This window comes from Urocitellus parryii, chromosome 12, assembly GCF_045843805.1.
Source record: "Urocitellus parryii isolate mUroPar1 chromosome 12, mUroPar1.hap1, whole genome shotgun sequence".
NCBI classification, from domain to species: Eukaryota; Metazoa; Chordata; class Mammalia; order Rodentia; family Sciuridae; genus Urocitellus; species Urocitellus parryii.
Window position 1 is genome coordinate 69,914,433 of NC_135542.1, and position 23,061 is coordinate 69,937,493.

The window sequence follows — 23,061 nt, forward strand, 5'->3', positions numbered from 1 at the left end:
CTTTCAGTCTCTATGAAAATTTGGTAAAAGAAACCAAAACCTGTTAAAGTCGACCTTACAAAACTTATAAAAACTCAGTTGACATAGATGTAATCTTTCTAATTCCCCAAATTGGAATAATTGTAGTTAATCCTTTATAATGCTTTTGAGTTTTGTCTTGAGAGCTGCTTGTACACTCAAGGGTCAAACAAGAACCCTAAGACCTTTAGGCTCCGGTGGTTTATCCCATAAATATTTTTTGTGTCATTTTAGTGTAAACTTCAGGAGTGTCTCTCCTTGCACCCCCACTCCCACAGCCCAAAATAGATTGTTCCTTTTTCAGTTGCTTGTACAGGCCCATTTAATTCCCCAGATTAGCTGAGGGGTTCCTGAAATTCCTTCCTTCCTAACTCCCTCCCTGTGACTGCGTCTTCCTTGAGGCTCTTCCTAGGCAGTTGCTGGTCACCCTCCCACCTGCTTTATTCTGGTTAAGCTGAGAGCCCATCATTGGCTTCCCTCAGTGCTCAGTGTCAAGGCTGCTTCTGTGGTTTTTACCCTGAGTCCTCAGCTGCCTGCCATGGAGAGAGACTCTGGTTATGCTCAGTCCTCATGGCAGTGAAAGTATTTGGATCCTGGGTTGGGGGACCTTGGGGTTAGTTCAGTCCCTTGCCCCCTCACCTTATCACTGTCGATTTCCAATTCTCTATCAATTAAACCAGCACCTGCACCCAGGTCCCCAAACTCTGAGGGAAACATCAAAGAACCATGCTGACTAGCTCACCCTATTATGAGCTTGGGAACCTCACCTTCCAAGCTTACATTGTTCCATGAGAGTCCTTTGGCATTTCTATTCCAAGTTTCAGTAATGACTATACCACTTCTCAAGCCTTGCCCCCTCATAATCAGACTGTATACCATCAAACTCACAGCCCCTCAGCAGGAGTGCCTCTTCACTGCCACACTTGTTTATATATAAACCCATCCTGACTGTGAGGCAATGGGGGCTCCTGCTCCCCATAAAGCCAACATGTTTTCAATGCTTTGGTGCCACTCCCTTTCCAGGACTTTGCCTTTCACATTTACATTTTCAATTTCTCATTCTGCTTGACTCCTCTCCTCCAACTTCCAAACAAATTGAATATACCCATCCTTTAAAAAGTTGAGTTTAGACTTAGAAGCCAAATTTCCTGGGTTCAAATCCTTTTACTCACAGATTAGTTACTTAGCATTTCTGTGTCTCAGTTTTTTTTTTAATCTATTAATAGGAGATATAAATAATACCTACCTCCTAGGATTTTTATAAAGATTAAATGAATTAATATTGTAAATTGCCTAGAGTACCTGGTATAAAGATTATTTATTAGTAATAAATGTTACTGGTAATATTACTGTCATTGCTACTTAAGTTATTTATTTTTCTCCTCCTTTGTCCATATTCTTTCCATTTTTCTTCCAGATTTTATGGAAATGGTTATTGTTGGTTGTCTTCCCATCTTTCTCAAGACCCATTTGCTCCTTTAATTTGGGGTAGTCAGGTTTCATTGCCTACATTATAATGAAGCCACTATAACGAGCCTTGCCAGTGTCCACCTGATTGCCAAGTCCAGTGGCTTCTCTTCATCTCTGCTCTTGCCTGAATGTTCTATAATGTGAAAGATTATAACCCAATTTGTCTTTGAAGATCTTTCTTCTTCTGGATTTTCCAGTGCTTCTTTCTCTTACATTCTTGCTCTCTTTTCCTGTGCAAATTCTTTCTCAGTTTCTTCTATGGTTCTCCTTTAAGTGTTCTTCAAGATCCTGTTTTAGCTTCTCAGTCATTGAGTCTACTGAGAGATGTCAGATCTCATCTTTCCAGCTTTGACCTCTTCTGAGCTATTCCCCGAGCTCACGCTGTCATATGAATTCTCTACCAGGTATCCCATGGGCAGCTCACAATTCCAGGGTTCAGTCAATGGTAAATTCACTCACCCAATTCCCCTCCCATTTTTTTCTAGTTTTCTTGCATCTCACCAGATGTGTTTCTTACCTAATACTCATTTAGTCAACAGACATTTATTGAGTGCCTTTTATACACTAAAAACTATCCCAAGTGCTGGAACTCAAATAATAGACAAAAATACCTTTCATCATTGAACTTAGTGTGGGGGAGTAAACAAAAGTAAATAAAATATACAATGTGTTAAAAGCTTCTAAGTACTGAAGAGGAAAACATAAAGCCAGGGAAGGGGATAAGGACTTGATGGGATATTGGCTTTTAAGATAGACCAAGAAAGGTGTGACAAATGAGTAAAGATCTGAAGAAAATGAATCATGAGTCATGTAGACCTCGGGGCAAGAGTGTATCACACAGGAAGACTAGCACGTGCTAAGGTCCTGTATGGAGAAAGCCCAGAATCCAAGAAAGCAAGGGGCCCACTGCAGCTGGAGTAGAGGGAGCAAGGATGAGAATACTAGGAGAAGATGAGACAGCAGACAAGGTAACTGACCTGTGGGTTGTAGATGTTGGTCTTAAAAATTTGTGAGTACAAATAGGAAGTCCTTGGAAAGTTAGGGACAAAGCAAAGACATTACTTGACTTTAAGTTTTAATAGAATTCTAGTAACAATTCTTTGTTGCTCAGTTGAGAATAGATTAGGGGGGAACAGGGTGGAAACACAGACCTGTTAGATGGTTACTGCAGTAACAGGAGGCCATCTAGAGATGATGGTAGCTTGGACCATGGTGCTGATGGGGGAAGTTATGTGAAATCTGTGTCTGGATTTATTTTGAAGACAGAATTGATAGGATTTACCTAACATATTTATCCAAAATTGCAACTCCTTATACTTTTATTACTTGTCTCTGCTTTGTTTTCCTTAATACTTATCACAATCTGGCATATGATCTATTTGCTTTATGTGTTGCCTGTTTCTGCCTCTAGAAGACACAGCTCCGTGAAGGCAGGTGTTTTTGTTTGGTTTGTTCATTGCTGTACTCTGTTCTTAGAACACTACCTGGCAATTAGTGAATGTTTATTGAATGAATTTTGATTGGTTGGAGGGTGGGGTGTGAGAGAAGGAGAGGAGTCAAAGATGAATCCAAGGGTTTGGGCCTGAACAAGCATCACTGAGGAGGATTGAGGGAGAAGCAGCTAGCTTCTCCAAGTTGAAATTTAATCTGGAGACCTGGAATCCCCCTTGATTCCTCCTCATCTTGCACATCTCATTGGTTATCTTGTTTTACTGAATACTTCTGTCTTTGCAGTGTTTCTGACTTCTAACCTCTCTTTACTCAATACCTGAAATTGACCCCTGGCTACCTGTCTGGACTCATCTTCCAGTCCTCCCACCCCTTCTAGCAGATAATTTTTCTAAAACATGTCTCTGCAGAGCCCACCTTCCTGACAGACAGCCTTCAGAATGGCTCCTTATTGTCTCTGGGAAGTCTGTTAGCAGTGTAACATGCTTTTTGGAAATAGATACACCAAGACAGTGAGTAGCAGTGGTTTTCTCAGGTGTTGTGGTTTGGATGTGGAATGTCCCCCAAAGGCTCTGCATTGGAGTCCTCAAGATCCAATCACTTTCCAAAAGCTCCACTTGTAAACTTTGCTGCTCCCAGGACCAAACCATCAATGCAGAGCCTTTGGGGGACATTCCACATCCAAACCACAACACCTGAGAAAACCACTGCTGCTCACTGTCTTGGTATCTCTATTTCCAAAAAGCATGTTACTTTTGCTTTCCTCTTAGGCATCTCTAATTGACTCTGCAGGTGGAAGATGAAGATTTGTCTACTTTATCCACTTCCTGTCCCCAGCCTTCACATTCACATAAATACTTTCTCTTTAAATTGGTATATCAACATTTGTCTAGGTTGATATTCGGTATATGTTTCATTGTGACTACTCAAATGCTAGTGGTAGCTGAGTAATATAACATCCTATGATACTTTTCCTTTTCTGTACAACTCTAAAATTATTAACTATGTTTTTTATGATTCTCATCACTAATTTATTCTCCCAGATATGATAACTCTGCTCTCAGTGTGGTCAAATCAATTGAGTGTTTAGCCAACTTCATCTTCAAGAACTCTCAAGCCTGGTGCCATGGTGTGTGCCTGTAGTCCATCTACTCAGGAGGTGGAGGCAGGAGATTAGTTTAAAATGAGCCCAGGAGTTCAACACCAGCCTGGGCAACATAGTGACACCCCATCTCAAAAAAACAAAAACTCTCTCCCAGCACCCGCAACCTGCACCAGGCTGTATTAGTTGATCTCTGGTAGCAGCACTGCTGTTGTCCCAGGACCTCCCTTCTTCAACATCCTGGGTATCTTTTTTACCTTTAAAACAACCCTCACTCAGCTCCAGGAGCCCTTCCAGTGACTGCCCTTCCCCCCTACTTACCTTTGCAGCTTACCTCTCCTGTCCAGGCCTCATGTGGCATGGAAAGTGAAAAAATGAGAGGAAATTCTCAGTCTAGGCACAGAGTAGGGACTTGAAGTCGATGCAGAGTGAAAGCCAAGACCAAAAGAGGACTAATTAATCATGCCTTGCTTACTGAAGAAGATGGGATTTTTAGAACGTATTAAAATGACATTTCCTACTTTTTCTTGATTATATATTACCTACTTATTGTTGGAAATTTGGAAAATGAGAAGTATCAAGCACACAACTCTCATTTTTTATTCCTGTTAGTTCATGGCTGTATAAAATATGTATTTAGTCAAATTAGGATTATGTGAGAAGAAATACCAAATGAGAAGGGGGAAAAGCATTTTACCTGTCTGCACAACTCCAGGGGGCACTGGTCCACATGGTGATCTACACTATTCCTTGAAAGCATGGAAAAGAGCCTTCAAGCACAGCTTTAAGAAACCAATAAATAGCACTGTATGGTATTTTTCAAACTCCCTCTCCATTAACTTGTTACATGCACTACTACTCAGTTTTCAAAGTTGATAAAATTGGATTCTTTATTGCTTTTGGTAAGAAACTATCAGTTAAGCTAACAGATACTTTTTAACAACATGACCACTTTCAAGTTCATTATCCATTAAACAAATAAACCCCAAACTCAGCCATTTGGTAAGAAACTATCAGTTAAGCTAACAGATACTTTTTAACAACATGACCACTTTCAAGTTCATTATCCATTAAACAAACAAACCCCAAACTCAGCCATTCCGCTTGCAAACAAAAGTGTGGGAAAAAAAAGCAAAAACTTAAAATGATGAACCAATTAGCCAAGTCACCAAATGAGTTGGAACAAAATGAATGAATTAAAGCCTTCTTCATAGTAAAACTCCTCAGACAGAAAATATGTGCAATTTATAGTTTTGTTTTATGCAGCATTAACCCTGGAAATTACTCCCATGTCTTAAGACTTCAAACTGCTTAACTTTAACATGTGAAGATAGCAACATAGTTGGTTGATGATGGCTAAGAAAACATCTGTGGGAGCCACACTGACAAGGAATAGTTTGTTCTATGTTTGAAGAGGAAGTTTCTGTTCTCGGCTAAGAGCCATGTCCTCAGATACCATGGTGATAAATGGAAAGCTTGTCAGTAAGTGGTTGCCTCTTTGCCTTAAATTTTTAAGCAGTTTAGTAATTAGATCTAAATTAGGAAATTAACTGGCAATCAAAGTATTCAAGCAGGAAAACCCATTATAGCTCTTCCAAGTCTTTGAAAGAAAGGGTTAGAGAGTGTTAGAATAACTTTTCCTAAGGAGAGGATTAGAAAAATTCAGTCATAGATGGAAACATGCTGGGGACTTTTGTTTGCAGGAATAGAGGCCTCAAAAAAGTACCTCTCCTGTTAGAACCTTGAGTCCCTCCCCCCTGGGGGGGCTTTAATATCCCTGAACTCAACCACACTGTTCTCTTTAAACACAAGGGAGGAGTGGAATAGCCCCATGGTGACATCTTCTGGGCCCCAAAATAGAAACAGTAAAGTTCAGTTAACAAAGAACAAAATGTCATTCAATTACATCCTGCACAGATACTGAAGGATATTCTCCCAGCTTTCCTGTGTTTCTTTAGGATACTCCTCAGTTGTGTTAAACTGTCAACCAGTCTCATATAGTTACTTTATGTACGTCATCTCTCTAAACAGCTTCAGATGCTGTGAGGCAGGTTTCTTTTACTTACTTCCCTTGGTGCCTAGCAGAATGTCATGTTTACAGGAAGTGTTCAGTAAATGCTAATTGGATACATTATAAGGATTGGATCAACAACTGTAGCCAAGGTCAGTGTAGCTCAAGCCATACCTAAGGGTGTCCCATCTGCAGGATAAAGGACAGGCAATCTCAAGAAGTTCAGAATGGTGACTACTGGCCTAAACAGCATTGATTTCAATCGACACTCTCATTGAAGACATGGGCATTTATCTCTGGAAATTTCCATCCAATGGGTATTAGAATTTCCTCATAGAAAAAGTCATTTAGCAGTAGCTAGTTCTTCAAACATCAGGTCTGAATGCATCATGCATCTAAAATGGCAGGGTGTTTTTTTTTTTTTTCCTCCTGTTTCATTTGAACTGTTATTGAAGCTATCCACTAACAACTTTTTGAATGTGATTTTCCAAAAAGCCCTTACTTTATCTTGAATGAGTGTTATCATTTAAATAGAGGCTTACTATTGAAAAGGTTTTATAGAGGAATGTTCTCATCAATCATTTGGGATTAAGCCAGTTTTTCCTCCTGAAGTTATATTAATTGATCTTGACAGCTCTGGCTGACTTGAGTTTTGAGGAATTCCAAGTTAATCTACTAGGCCCTATCTATAGACACATTAGAGATCTGTTGTTAAACTGTAGAAATCCTAAATGTTTCCATAAAAAGGCTGTGGGGTTAGGGAAACATGTTAACAAAAAGGAAAATGACACAGTCTGAGAGTCTACTTATTGTAAAGCAAGGAAAGAACTGGAGTAAAATGAGGTCACAGCTGGGGATGAATGACTGTGATGGCTTAGCTATTGAGGCCAGGCTAAGCTGTTTACCACCAGATTTTGATACAAAAGGACATTGCCAGAAAGAATCCTCTGGAAATATGTGTTGGAGTACAAGAAATAAATCTGCATTCATGAAAGTGGCAATCTTTGGGGGCAATGCTGAATCACAAAGAAGGGGAAGGCCTATCCTTTGCAAAGATAAAATGGTTTTCAACCAACTGTGCTTATGCTATAGAAAATTATGGGCCTGTTTGCTTTGCAGAGGTTGGTCAACGTTTCCAAAAGAGATTTCTTTCCCCAGGTGGGCTACGTACTAATCAAGACCATCCTGCTTATTTCAAAGATGACAATTCAAAAGGTGTGTTCAGAACTCTATTGAAGTACAGTGATAATTACTATTTTTCCAGTGAGTTGTTTTCTGTATGAATCCTCTTTCCAGTTAGCTGCAGCATTTTCTGAGATGGGCTGGCCTCTCTGGGAGGCCCTAGGGTAAAGGGTGGGCTAGACACAGGATAATAATACGTCCAATTTTGGGGGGAGGTCAAGTCACACAAACAACAAAGAGTTGCCACCTCTCTTTTTCTTCTCTTCCTCCAACTCCCACGTCCCCAGCTCTTCTTTCTCTCTCCACTTCTCTCAGCTCCTTCCCAGGCGTCTGACTGGGACTAGTGCTGTCTGGTTTTAGTGAAGATCTCTGAAGAGACCCCAGTGAGTTGACTTCCTATTCTACAGACTCTCACTTGCCCTTCCTCAACTCTAGAGCATCACTGGGAAGGTAGCTGGAGGAAATGGGGAGGTGAGGAGGGCATGAGGCCTTTTTCCTGTTTGCTTGAGTGTCTTAAGTATAAATAATTAGAAATCTTATCCGAGAATAAAGGTATCCTAAATCGGTCCCAGCAGTGTGACTTCAGGCTTCCTTGGCCTCTCTGAATGTCAGTTTCCTCCCTCATAGCCCTGAACAGGGGTTCTCAACACTGGTTGGTTTTTGAACAGGGTACTTAAATCTTTTCCATTTCATGGACACTCGAAGGTAAAAAAAAAAAAGCCTAGACCTGCAAGATAAAGAATCACACTGCTATAGAAAGGCAGGGAAGTGTTCTGTGAGAATCTGCCAGAATCCCCCCCCCCCACTTCCTTTCCACCATCCAAATAGCACTTGATTTGAGCTGTTCATCAGCTCCTCCTGACTCCTCTCCTGAGGTGCAATTCCCCTCTTTCCAGGCAGTTCATCTTGCAGACTGTTAATCTATTTCTCAATTGCCATTTTGAATCTATGAAGATTTTACTGGGTACCTACTATATGCCAGGTTCTGGCAAATCAAAAGTGAATGGGATACTATATGGATCAAAATACTGTTTTGCTTAAACATTTTCATGGAGTTCCTGTTTTCTGCTTCAATGCCCAGCTCCACTTTCCCATCCGAACATTCCCCACTTAAACCTTCCAATCTTGCCAGCCCTCAAAGGACCATGCCCTAGGCTCTGGAATTCCGTTTTCTGGCCCCTCGGAGCCTGTTTAACGCAGCTCAAGTCTCCCTTCCAGGAAAAGGGGCCGGGTCTGTTGGGAAGAGGGGCTCCTCCTTTCATTCTCTCTTCCAGGGAGGCAGCCCACTTGAGGAGGAGGCTGAGACTAGTTCTGAGTCACCTGTAGGCGGGCAACGGAGCAAGGTCTAGAATCCACTCTAAAACCTCTCTTGGGAGGACGACTTCCTTTTCTCCTGGCTTCTGCACTCCAAAGGCGGCACACCGAGGTATATGTAGTAGATACTTATCTCCGGCTGCAGCCACACAGCTTGGCCTGTCACTCAACTGTCTCCAGCCATCCTGCCAAGGGTTGACAGCTCCCAGGAAGGCGGGGTTCTACCTTTACCTTTCATCGTACCCTGCTAACACGGTGGGTTCCACCTGAAGGGAAAAGAGGCCCTCTGCAGAGACTTTCAAAGTAATCCTTTACCCCTCTCCACCACCCCCCCCCCCACACTTTTTCAGGAGTGAGCGCTCTCTCCTCCTTTTGGGGTCTAGAGATTCAGAGATTGAAGACACACGCAGGAAGGCAAATTGGGGAATCGGACACTAGGAAAAACTTCAGGGGATCGATCCAAGGCGGGAAAGAAAAGAAGAGAAAGGGGATCCAGCCGGGGCTGGAGGAGAGGGGCGGGGACGGGAGCCCCTCCCCTCCCTGCCACTCCGCGGGCTCCGGACCCGCCCCGCCCCTCCCCCACCCCTCCCAGTGTGGATGGCGGCGGCTAGAGTCGGAGCCCCAGCTACGCTGCGCGTGAGTGACCAGCCCCGGGGAACAGACGGGGAAGTTTTGGGAGCCCCCTCTCCAGGGTGGGGCCACTCTCAGTTCTCTAGGAAAGTTTTTGGGCGGGATCCCGGGACTCGGGCAACTCCTGGGCTCGCTCGGCGCCCCGACGTGCTGCGTCCCCGTCTTCCTTCAACCTGCACTCGCTGCCCCGTAGGCGCCCCGGGCGGGCAAGGGGGTGGGCCGCGACGGGGCTTCCCCTCCTCACCTGTGCTCTGGGTCCGAGTCTAAAGAAAGCAAACTCCAACAGCACCAAAAAGCATCTAGATTCATTTCCCCGAGCGGGGCCGGGGGCTCTACACGCGCGCGCGCGCGTGGATCCCGGGTCTCCCAGACAGAGGACAGTGGCCCTGCCCTTCAGTCCTCCGTGGGGGCTGTGGATCTCGTCCGTCCAGGACCCTTCAGTTTCTTTCTGGCCCCTGTTCTTTGCACTACTGTCTCCTACCCTTTTCGGAGGCCCGTGGCCCCCAGACTTAGACCCCTACTGAAGTCTTCAGCCTATCCTGTCCCCCCAAAGCGAGGAGCCAGGCCAAGGGGACGCAGCCGCAAGCACCGCCACACTTGTCCAAATATTTCCTGCAGGAATAACATTCTCTGGAATTTGGGATTTGAACTTTTGAGGGGTAAGGGTAGTTGAAATCTATTCCTTCTTAGGATTTTACTATTTCTGTTGGTTTGGCATCTTCTTTTTTAACCTCTCCACTGACTCTGCTTTCTTCCAATGATAATAACAAACACTTCATATAATTCGTCTTTCTAAGCCTGAAAGAAAAGAAACAGGAAGAATGATAAAAAGAAGAGAAGAAGAGATTGCCTGCTAAAAATATGGTGCAGAACCTTGCCTCTTGAAAGCAGACTTTGGTCCACACTCAACTGTTTTGGTAGGAGAAAGAAGCAAGTGTAACTTGTTTTTAGACTACCCCAAACGAGCTATTAAAGCTGCCTCTAGGCTACAAGTTTTAATTTGCTTGATGGGCAGGGCAGGGCAGGGCCGGGCCGGGCTGAGCAGCGTTTGTTAGCATTCCAGCTTGGCCTTACCCATCTGCAGGTCTCTGCCTTGCTAGCCCGCATCTTTCCACTCCCTTCTCTAAATAGAAGTTGTGCAAACAAGGCTATGGAAGAGGCTAAAATGAGCAGGACCACAAAGAAAAAAAAAAAAAAAACTCATTTATTAAATGCCCAGGCTGTGGCTTCAACTACAGTCTGATTGGCTGGAAGACATGTTTAGTTCATTGTGGTTTTTATGCTGGTTCTTATTATGGTTGAATCAGTGTTTCCATGACAAGTTAGGTTCTCTGGGTGCTTAGAGGAAGCTTGCTAGTTCTCGCATGGGTTTGGGAAAATGGAGTCTAGAATCTGGGATATTCTTTTTAGGGATTGATTTGGATTATATTGCAAACCTCTGTTCACTCACTCAGAATCAGAGTAGGGGAAGCAGCCGGAGCCTGGTTTACTTCCACATGACCTGGAAGAAAAAGCTTTGCTCACTGTGTGAACAGGAATGCAGGGAGTGATGTTCAAATTTTATTGTGTGTAAGGAGAACACACTTGTCAAGAACTTTAGCCATTCCCCTTTCTGTACAAACAATAAATGTGATTGTAACAAATGTAGATCAGATTGTGAACAACATTGACCTGTGAAAACAGGTCAAGGCATTGAACCATTTAGAAGTAAAAATTTAAAAAAAATTTCATTGAAAGTAAAATAACATTTAAAACAGAATATAATTTACTTATCTCCACTGATCAATTTGACAGTTCTCCATTCTGTGAAACTGTAAGGTTTTACTGTGGTTTCTAAGCTTTATTGATAAGGAAGCATTGTGACTCCATTCAAAAAAATGCCCTTGAGGTTTAAACTTGTTTGGCCCTGTTGCTTAGAAAAACAATGTACTCAGATAAGAATCTTCAGTCTCTTCCTCTTCCTGACATTTTTTTTTAAATTTCCCTCTGAGAATTTCTAATCCTGTATTTAATACCTGATACTATATGGAGAAAAACTGTCTTTCTGCCTTGTTCAGCTTTTGCTCCTCTCATGGAATCTTGTTAAACTGGGTGGTTTGGCATTACAGAGGTGGCTTAGCAACCTGACGATAGACTGCTGTGGATGCTGGGGTGTCATGAAGGCTACAAAGGGTCCCTGAACTAAGGAGTAAGTGGTTTGGATGGTTAGCTAATAGAAGGCAAGCAGCCCCTATCTAGCCAGGTCAGATGAGTTGCAATAACTTCAAGTATGGTACCTGCAGAGAGGAAGGAGGGTAGGGGTCCTTAAGAAATAAAACAACCCAAAGGAATACCATATGACCTTTAAACATCATGTTGTACAAAAATACTGAACTGTATAAGACATGCTTAGAATATGGGAGTGAATTTATAGAGCTAGCTATAGATTAGAAAGCACTATAATTTCTCTTTTTGAAAATATATTTAAAAATTGGAATTATATGCATTACTATGGATGGTGGGATTACAGGTGCTTTTGATTTTTGTGTGTGTGTGCTTGGCTATGTTTCTCAATTTTTTTTTTACGACAATACTAGTTAATATTTATGGAGCATTAAGCACTGACACCATAGTATGTCATTTTAAAACTCTTTAGGTAAGTACTGCTATTATTTTATTATAGAGATTCAGAAACTAGGATCAGAGGGGTAAATTGCCCAAAGCTGCATAGCTACTAATGCTGGAATTGAATCTTGAATTCAGGTCAGTGGTAAAAGTCTGTGTATCTCAATTTCTACTGTCTACTTTCTCCCTGAACATGTGATATAATAATAATAATTATTATTATTATTACTATTATTATTATTTTAACTATAAGGAAAAAGTAGATAAAAAGGGGAAGGAAAAATATTTCATGCTTTAATAAGAACTAATATTTTGATTATTTGCAAAATGTTCCTGCTTTCTACCTCTCTCACCTCCCACTATTATTTTTCTTTCGTTCTTTGAAAATTGCTCCAGACTTAGTCAGAGGCAGCTCACCTTTCCTTGGGAACCAGTTCTGCATGTGAGAAGTATTCAGAATTCTATGGAGACTTTCCAGCTAGACAGGAGTTCTACGCACCCTATGGGATTCTGGAATAGTTCCAGTACAAGGCAAGATTTAAAGTAGATTAGGCAAATTCTGCCTTCAGAGCTCTGCCAATATGGGCCTTTGTTGTTCTTCGAGGTGTTGGCTAGTGTGAGGGGGAGAAAGACCTGTTTCTGCCATGTTTGTGTTTCTTCATGGCACTTATGTGGCCGCTACTTTTGACAACCTACTCCTTTCTTCTGGGTTCATTTTTCTTCATGCCAATGTAAATTTAGAAGCTTTTTTTTTTTATAAAAAAAATTTGGTATTTGGCATGTTGTAAAATATTCATATTCCTGAACGTGTTTTTTTTTTAATTTTTAAAATTTTTTTGCTCTTATAAATGAGAGTTTGTCTCCGTGTAGTGTTCTAAACAAAATTATTTTCCCTGAGTCCTTGGAAGATATTTCACCATTGTCTTCTTGAATATATTGCTACTAGTCTGATCACAGATTATTGTCATTTCATTGTAATGTAACCTGTCTTCTCCCTAGATTTTAGGATTTTCTCAAAAATGTTCTATACGTATGTAGGTGTGGATTTCTGAAAATGTAATCCTACCCCAAGCTCCATGAGCATTTGTGATTTTCTAGCTGACTAACCTTGAGCAAATTACTTAACTTTTCTCAGTCTTACCAGCTATAAAATACAAATAATAATGGTAAACACTCCAAGAGTAATTGAGGAGATAATGCATGAAAAATGTTAGAATAGTCCCTACCATGTAAGGAAGCACAAAATAATTGCTTATGATTACATTCATATTTTTAAAAGTTTCTTTTGAGTTTTACGAGTTTATATAAATGTTAGTCTGTCTACTTGCACACACATTCATAATTCTGTTGATTTTTATTGAAATTGCACTCAATTTATAATGACATCTTTATAATACTGGATCTTCTCGTCTTTTTCATTCAGAACTACTGGTGATTACTCCTATAAATCTCTAATACAACTTTTGCTATAATTATTTCTATAGGTTTTGTCAATACTTTAAATGATATTCTTTTTCTTGTTTTATTTTCTAATTTGTTATTTGCTGGTCCATAGAAATATTCCTGGATTTAAATTTTATTCTTTTATCTAGTATCATCCTGACCTCTCCTATTAGTTTTAAAAGTCTACATGTAAATATTCTTGAACTTTTAATTTAGTAATCATAAAACAGCAGTAATTTGTCTTTTCTATCCAATTACTTATGGCTTCTGTATCTTTCTTATTGCCTTGGGTAGAACTTCTACAATATTCAGTAGTGACAGTGATGGAGATTACCCTTAAATTTTGTCTTTAATATGTACTCTTAAAAGTTTCTCCTTTAAGTATGAACTTTTGCTTAGGTTTTAGTAGATTTTTTTAAGTTAAGAACTTTCTGTCTATTCTTAACATTTCTTAAGTTAAAAATTGTATTATGACTGATTTTATATAATGTTTTAATGCCTTTCATGTAAGTTATATAAGATTATCGTATGTTTTTCTTTCTTAATATTACAATGTGATTAATGAGTATAATTAAAAATAAATATTAAAATATAGTTAAAAACATGCATATATATATATACATGTACAGATGTACAATCTTTTATTTTATAGGGTATAATATGCTAGCATTTTATTTAGAATTTTTTGGAAGTTCGCAAGTTAAATAATTATTCTATAATTTTCCTTTTTTCTCTTGTTCTCATTTTGTTTTTTAAGTTTATATTAATCCTATTAAGTAAGTGGATAGCTTTTCCTCTTTCATTTATATATCTATATATTTTAAACTCTTTATAAGAGATAGAGACTATCTGTTCTTTAGAAATTTGTTGAGCTACATGTGGTGGCCCATACCTGTAATCCCAGCTACTCCTGAACCTGAGGCTGGAAGATAGCAAGTTTGAGAGCAGCTTTGGCAACTAGGTGAGACCATCTGAAAAGAAAATATAAAAAGGTCTCGGGGTGTGGTTCAGTGGTAAAGTGTTCCTGAGTTCAGTTCCTAGTACCAAAAATAAATAAATGAATAAACAAAAGTTTGTTAAGGGGCCAGTCATGGTGGCTCACGCCTGTAATCCCAGTGGTTCAGGAGGCTGAAGCAGGAATATCGTGATTTCAAAGCCAGCCTTAGCCATTTAGCAAGGTCCTGAACAACTCTGCAAGAACCTGTCTCAAAATAAAATATAAAAAGGTCTGAGGATGTGGCTCAGTGGTTAAGCACCCCTGGATTCAATCCCTGGTAACAAAAAAAACATTAAAACTAATTGTGAAATCATCTGAACCACTTATACAGGGTATTTGTATCAAGTTTCATAAATTATTATTGATTATTAATGAATTTAATTTTTCTATTTTTGATTCAGTTTTGATTATTTAGTTAAGATGATCCACTTATATGTTCTTGAATTTATAAAGTTGTTCATAATTTTCTTTTATGGTTTTATAAGTATTTGTTGTGTCTTATATTCTTTTCATCATAATATGTTGTGTCAGCTCTTTTTTCTTAATTAACATACAGGTCTATTTAATTAGCTTTTTCAAATAAACAGTTTCTTATCCATATTTTTTGTTTTTCATTTGTATTTTTTATCTATATTATTTCTATTTCTATCTATTTGAGTGGATGCCTAGCTTATTTATATTTTGTTTTTCAATAAATTAATTAAAAGCTATAAGTATTGCTTTAGCCACATTATACATTTAGATATGTGATGCTTTCATTATCACTTAGCTCTAAATATTTCTTTTTACTTCTGATACTTCTTTTTAAGCCTATAGATTTATTTAATTTTCCATTTTTCAACTTAAATTTTATTTTTACTTTGTTTAAATTATAATTTTAATTTAGTTACATTATGAAAAAACAGCATGGTCCGTATAATAGTGTGTGTGTATATATATATATATATATATATATATATATATATATATATACTATTATATAGACCATATAATATACTAATATAATAATTTAAGTATCAGAAGTAAAAAGAAATATTTAGAGCTAAGTGATAATGAAAGCATCACATATCTAAATGTATAATGTGGCTAAAGCGATATATATATATATATATATATATTTTTTTTTTTGGTTAGGACTTCCTTTATGTCTAATTACATGAGTTTACCAAACATTCTGCATGTGCATTAAAAGGAATGGTACAAAATTCTGTATCACTCTGATAGGTCAAATTTGTCGTGTCTTTCCTGCTTTAATGCCTGTTTTCTGAGTTCCTCTAGGTTTCTGGAAAATATTAAAACCCCCACTCTCATTGTAGATTTGTTAATTTCTTCTTGTGATTCCATCAGTGCTTATGCAAATCCATGATTGGTGAATTGCTTCTTTTTCTTCTCCTCCTCTAACTTTACTGGGGATTGAACTCAGGGGCATTCTACCACCTTGCTAAATCTCCAGCTCTTTTTTTTTTTTGGAGACCAGGTCTTATTAAATTGCTGAGGCTGGCCTTAAATTTGTGATCCTCCTGCCTCAGCTCCTGAGTCCCTGGGATTGGAGGTGTGTATAGTCTTTGAATTTCTTTTTCATTCTGCTATGTAATGTCCTCTTTTATTTCTGTTAATGGCTTTGGTTTGATTTCTATTTTGCTTGGTGTTAATATTGCTATACTCACTTACTCTTGGTAAGTATTTTTAAAAATTTTTTTAGTTGTAGATGAACACAATACCTTAATTTATTTATTTTATGTGGAGCTGATGATTGAACCTAGTGCCTCCCATGTGTGAGGCAAGCGCTCTACCACAGAGCCACAACCCCAGCCCCAGTATTTTTTTTTATATTAACTTTTCTTTAAGAGTTTACTTTAAATATGTATATTAGAAAAATCATTTATATGTTTCTTGATTTTTAAAATTTCAACCTAAAATAATATATTTAAGATTTTTACATTCTTGGTAATATATATTTATATTATGCACATGTTATATGCATGTGTATAATATATGTAGGTATATATTCTATTTCTGCCATGTTTCTTTCTTTCTTCCTTTTTTTTTTTTTTTTTTTGTGGTGCTGGGAACCAAACCCAGGGTGCTTAGTCACTGAGCCACATCCTGAGATCTTTTTATTTTAAAAAAAATTTTTTTGGCAGTGTTGGGGATTGAACCCAGAGCCTTGTGCATGTGAGGCAAGCACTCTACCAACTGAGCCATATCCTCAGCCCTTATTTTTTATTTTGAGGCAAAGTCTTGCTAAATTGCTGAGGTTGGCTTTGAACCTGCAATCCTCCTGTCTTAGCCTCCTGAGTTGTTGGGATTATAGGCAGGTTTCACTGAGCCTGGCTTATTTTTTTTTTTTTTGTTTTACCACTTTTGCTCTTTTTTTCTTCTTTTCCTTTTGTTTTTGAATTGATCAAGTTTTGCGTATTTCTGTTTTTCTGTCAACTGTTTTTGAAAGATGTATATTTGTATTTTTTAATAGTATCCTCCAATTTCTAGCATGTGTATTTAAAAAAGTCTAGTCAATTTCTTTATTTTCTTCTAAATAATGCAGTGATTTTAGATGACTTTAAATTTGATCTGCCCCTCTTCCACATTGTCTAAACTCTTCCAATTTCCCCCTACCCACTGCCACAAAGGTTGGTCATTATTTCCTTTCTTCCTATAACCAACATTTGTTTAACTTTCCTGATTTCTTTCTCTGGATTGCTTCTTGCATACCATTGCTTACCTCTTCTTCACTGCTAAATTTTTTCAGTAAAGGTCTGGGGTTCTAATACTCAGTCTTGTAATAGTCAGTCTTTTATTTTGAGAATGTCTGTGTTGCAGGTCAGTCTTGAGAGATGATTTAGCAAGGTGTGGAATTCTAAGTAGCTTTCTCTTGACTTCCGGAAGCTATCATTCCACTGTCTTCTAGTTTCAGTCGTTCCTAATGAAATATCTTTTCAGCACATCGCTCTTTCTTAGGGAATCTGTTTTCTCTCTTGGAGACTTTCCAGATTTGCTTTGCCTTTCACATTCTGTCTTTCTCACTGATATCCAAGTTGGTCTGTTTTTGTATATCCTCCTTGGAACTCAGTTGTGTGCCTTTGTGATGAAGACTTCTGTCTATTCTCTAGAGGTTTCTCAGTTGTTTTTGCTACAAATTTTTTTTAGAAGAAATATAATTAAAATAATTGTTGGGCAGTCACTATGTGTCAGTAATGCTTCTACGTGCTAGAGGAGTAGGACTGAATATCAGAAGCTAAAAGCCCTTGATCCCATATCCATTACGCTCTCTCATCTCTCCATTTGCAATCCATTAGGCAAACCTTGAACCTTCCCATCTTGGGCCTGAAGAAAATTCTCTTTAGTATTGTGTATCTTTTTATCTCTCAGTGTACTCTGAGTGTTTTTTTTTTTTTAGTTTTATTTCCAATTTATTAATATTTCTTCATCTCCACTTAGTTTATTATTCAACACATCTATTGTTTTAAAGAAATCAGTGTCTTTTTTTTAATTTATAGGATTTCTATTTGTTACTTCATATCTGTCTTTTTCTAATATGATCTTTTTTTGTCTTATCATTTCTAAACATTTGAATTTTTTTCAATACTTTATACTTTAGATTATTTGTCTTCTTTTTAAATGGTGGTTTATTTCCTCCTATGTTTTACGTACTCATCAGGAGTTGTTTTCCAAAGAAATCCTCTGCACTCAGAGGGTTAGCATATCCTTATGAAGTAATTTTACATTTACTTCAGCTGGTGCCCTGTGTGTTTTACTCACTCCAGAATAGCCTTTTTGTGAATTTCTTGGCATGGAGCCCCTGTGTGATCTGGAAGTATGCATTTAATCCTTGTTCTTGCATGCAGTTCAAGCCTGGATTTCATATTTTATAGGTCTCTCATTTTCCACTCTTTGCCCAAGCAAATGACAGGCTTTCTTGCTGCTTCCTCTCATGGGTGAATGATGTTCTTCTAGATCTGTTTCACTTATGAAGCAGCCTTTGTGGCCCTCAGCATTGTGCAGGTGCTTCCCTGAGGGCTCCTACTATGAGGTGGCCATCACCTGCACTCCCCCATTGCACGCATTGTCATCAAAATCCCAGTGCTCGCTATTCAGGCCTCTGACGCCTCTGGATTTTTCCATGAGTTCTGTGGCTTCAGCTCCCATTTGTTGATCGAACTTTGACTTCCCTCTTCATTGCTGGTACCTAATTATATACAGGTTTTAGAACATATTTTTATTATTATATTTTTTTGTTCTGTGTTCTGAAGTGTTTGGATTAATTAGGAAGGGTAATTCTTCTGTCAATCCATCATTGTGAATAAAGTTTTTAACTACTAATTTTAAAGTTCATTGTGTTATATGTAAAGTAGAATCCAAGTAGGTAAATACATATACATTAGGATGTGAATATATGAATAGGCTGCTCCTGATACTGGTGCTGACATCAGTATCACAGGCACCCTTGCTGTGGTGTCTTGCTGTCTGTCTGGCCACATATTTTCTGTCTAGATGAGATCTGAATTTCCCAAACATGATGCTTTCCAAGTGTTGGCCTTTAGAGTCTCCGTAATAGATTAAGACCTTCAAGAGAAGTTTGTAAAAGGCAATCTCACTTCAGCACACCATCTGAGTATGATGTGAGCATCCCAACACCTACACTGAAGGGAAATACTGCATGTGAAAGGCCAGTGTTCCTGTGCTGTGTGAAGCTGCTTTTCTCTCCCTGCTGGGCTACATGATTATCGTGTCTCTCATGGTAAGAGAGGCATACACTAAGCAATTGATTCTTTACTTGCAGCCAACACCATCTCTGAGGACATTGATTGACATCAGTGGAGCCTGTTTGTCACGTTTAAAATAATCTACACAAAGACATCTTCCACCAACCCTTCCAGCAAACCCTGTTCTTTACTTTAAGGAAACCAAACCAGGGTTAGTCCTTGGTTTTCTCTGATCCTCACATAAGCTTTAAGTCATAATGGAAAAGAAATGGATTTTAGAGTCAAGCAGGCATGGATTTCAATGCGTTAGGCAAGTTATTTAATAATCTAAGGCTGTTTTCTTCTCTGTAAGACAGTAATGACAAAATCTACCTCAACAGGTTGATCTGAAATTCAGTGAGATGACAGGAAATATATGGGTCAAGTGCTTGGTATATATTAATGTTCACAAATGTTAGTCCCCTCCCATTTTGTACCTTCTCTTGCCGGTTCTTTCAAAACCAGGATTGTGCTTTAGAAGGTCTAATAGGGAATACTTCTGGAGAGAGCCCTTGGTCATACCCACTATTATCTTCTATTTTCTTGGTAATCAATTTACTTTTCTTTTGTGTAAGATTTCTTAATGTGTTTGTATGCCACTTGGTAGCCCATACAGCCTACTCCTGAAGCTTTCTATAGAATATCTATGTGGTTACCTAAGAACCAGGACCCTCTTAACCAGAAATATCTCTTCACTTTATTTGTTGGTGCTCTTCTCCTTTAAGGAAATACAACTTTTATTACAAAGACCCCAGAGGGAGCCTGTTAAGTGTCAGTATTAGAGAGACACTTTTGGGACTAGATTTTCCCAGGAGGGGCTTGAACACCCTCCTGAGTCATTCAAGAGTAGGTGATGGGGAGCTGACAGAGAGAAGGTAGCCATAGGAAGAAATACTGAAGGTGTTACTTGAGAATTTCACAAAACCTAAAATGTGCTTATTTTACAACCATCATTATTTGGGTCCTGTGGCATCTGTGTATGACTCAGAGCATGTCAATTTTTGCAAGGGACTTTTTAGAAATAGTAATGACAGTGATAGCTTTGACTGTTCTTAAGTGGAGGGAAAGAGCGTTATGAAAACAAAATGATTAAAATTATGGATATGCCTTCATATCTGTGGTCCAGAGCACAAAAATAGCTTTTCCACTGCAGAGCTAAGCCAACAGTTTCATGGAAACAGCATTGAGAATCTAATTTAAAACAGCCATGACCCAGAAATTCAGAGATGGGACTGACATCTTGGCCCCTGTTCATCCCTTTGAATATTTTTTTCCTAGCTCACGGTAATACATATTCCGGGCCAATTTAGAAGGCCTGGAAGATAGTAATTGATATTACAAACCTCGTTTTTGTTGGCGTCTGTTTAGCATTAATACAAACAGAGAAATATTTTAATCTCAAATCTTTACACCTGAGAAGCTTGCTTAGCACAGCTCCGGGCCTGTTGCTCCTGTGTGGCTTGAAGCAAAACCTCATGAATTTTGTGAAAAATCCCAGTGCTCTGTCATGGCTTCAGTGGAAAGTGTTCAGTTGGGGTCATTCTAAGTAGCACACCAATGGTCAAGTGCTCCTGATTTTTGGAAAAATGATCTTATGAAAAAAAAAAAAATGGTCAGGCTTTCCTGGGAATTAGATGATAATGTCAGGATCCTCCAGTTCCAAGAAAGCTCAGACTTGCCTAGATCAGCATTTTCCTCCAGTAAGAAAATACATTATTTTGGGCTTAACATTATCCTCTTTATTAATCATTTTTTTGTCATCTGCAAGAGCGAATGGCACATGTGATGGGGCTTAGCCAGCTTTAAACAGCCCCCTGCCTGTTGGCATCTGCCTCTTTCTCACCCACACAGTCCTCTTTGCTGCCAGATGTTCCTACTTAACTGCTCACACATGCACACCCCCTGTGCCAACTCTGCTGCAGACTCCAGACTCTTACCTCTTGTTGCCTGTCTGACCAGAAGGGCTCCTTTCCCAGATTCTCTTGGGGGTGCTTTATGGGCTGTGTGCAGTGCACTCTGCAAAGGGAGATATGCAGAATCTCCCCACCAGAGACAGCAGGCGCTGGCTGCTTTATTGGTTTCCTATGCTCCCTGTGCTCTTCACTCCATGCCTTTCATCCTGAAACTTTTCTGTTTGTCTTGGTTCAGATGTTGCCTTGCTTAAACTTGATTTCTCTGTGCTTCCTGAACCCTGACTTTATTTGGTAAGGACTTCTCCACCTCCACCGCTCATGAAGTCAGCCACCACTTACTGAGCAGTGACGTCACTCTCTGGGGCCACCAGAATCACCAAGGAGAATAATGAGGTGATATTACAGATCTGCAGAGCTTTGTGGAAATTACCTGTGCCGAGAGAGACATACGTGAAAAACAATTTCTTCTCCCCTGATATATTTCAAACTTGAAGCGTGTAGGGGCCGGAGCCATCAGGTTCAATGCCGGTTTCTCACCTGAATTCTGCCTAGCCTCCTGCCAGGTTTTCCTGCCTTTGGCCTTGTCACCCTCTAATCTGTCCTGTTCTCTGCCAGAGCTTGCTTTCCCAAATTCAAATCTGATCCTGTTTATTCTCTCTTTAAATTTTGCCTCTGAATCCCTATTGTATTTAGAGCAAACACACACTCTTAGCATAATAAAGAATGGCTTCTGTGACCCCACCTGTCTGCCTCCCTAGCTGTGCCTGTCTTCCTTGGCAGGATCAGGCCCTCTCTCCTCCCTGCCTTTGTACTCTTCACTCTGTTCTGCCTGATCAGTTCATATCAACTGTCAAGATTCAGCTCAGAGGTCCACTCTTCTTAGAGGCTTTTTCAATTCCCTAGGGCCAGCAGCTTCAGTCCCCCACCACCATTATGGGTAGTTACCACCACCACTCCTGCCAGTCTTAATTAGGCATCTGGGTTTGAGTCCCACAGACTCCTGGGATGGGCTTTATCACTTTAACAGCATTGAGAAAGGCCTCTACTAGAAGGAGAATGCCCTGCGGTAGTGGCTTGTGACTGTTTGACTTAGCGGTGTGTAGTGTAGTTTCTAAAGTGTTTGGTTATTGTTGAGTGGATGCATGCATGCATGAGTTTTTTTCTTTTTTCTTTTTTTTTTTTAGGCCAGAAATTTCTTCTCTTTTTTAGAACGAAAGTCCCTGGCTTTTATTTATTTATTTTTCCTTTTTTTTTATAGTTGTTGATGACCTTTATTTATTTTTATGAGGTGCTGAGGATCAAATCCAGTGCCTCACGTGCCAGGCAAGTGCTCTACTACTGAGCCACAACCTCAGCCCCATGCATGAGTTTTAATTCACACACACTTGTGCACACAGTATGATCACACACACTAATATATAGATCCCTGTGGGAACCTTCTTTCAGTTCTTACTGAGACTGTTTACAAAGTGCATAATAGGTGCTTAGTCAATTTCTGTTGAGTCAAAGAAAGAATGAATGCAGGGCTGGGGATGTGGCTCAAGCGGTAGCAAGCTCACCTGGCATGCGCATGTCACTGGGTTCAATCCTCAGCACTACATACAAATAAAGATGTTGTGTCCACCGAAAACTAAAAAAAGAAATATTAAAAAAAAAAGAATGAGTGCAACTACACACAAACTATGGAAAATTTATCCCAAAATATATTCAGAAGAGAGGCATAATGTAGCTTTGCTTCTGCTTAACTGAAATAGGAAGAATATGGGGCTGGAAAATAAGATTAGTTTATCTTCTCAGCTCTGTTACCATGAGCAAATAATTTTGTCTTTCTAAACTTCTGTTTCCTCATCTGTCAAATGAAATGCTAGAAAAGATAATACTTAATGCCTGCTGAACAGTTTCTAAAGTCTTTCATTATTAGGGCAACGATAGATGACCGGCTGCTTTCCATTAAGGGGAATGAATTTGGAGCTGTTATTTTTTTAATCTCATCATGTGACATGTCCGAGTGGAGTCCTAAGATGGACCGGCATTTGCCTAAATTGGGGCAGGAGGCCAAGTCGTTGTAAATCAAACACAGAGGCAGGGCCAGGATGCAATGCCCTGAGTAGAGTGGAGACAGCAGACAGTGTCCCACCGCAGTCTGAGGTCAAAGCTGGCCTGAGGTCATCAGGAAAGAAGCGTGG

At 39.4% G+C, this 23,061-nt stretch overlaps 1 protein-coding gene across 1 annotated transcript in view; it reads left to right on the forward strand.

Moving 5' to 3' along the window:
* The first annotated feature begins 9,146 nt into the window (after positions 1-9,146).
* Positions 9,147-23,061, forward strand: part of Ston1 (stonin 1) — a 51,225-nt gene continuing 37,310 nt past the window's right edge. Inside the window, exon 1 of the mRNA XM_026385728.2 lies at positions 9,147-9,182. The gene's annotated coding sequence lies outside the window, so the exon portion shown is untranslated. The remainder of the gene's footprint in view (positions 9,183-23,061) is intronic.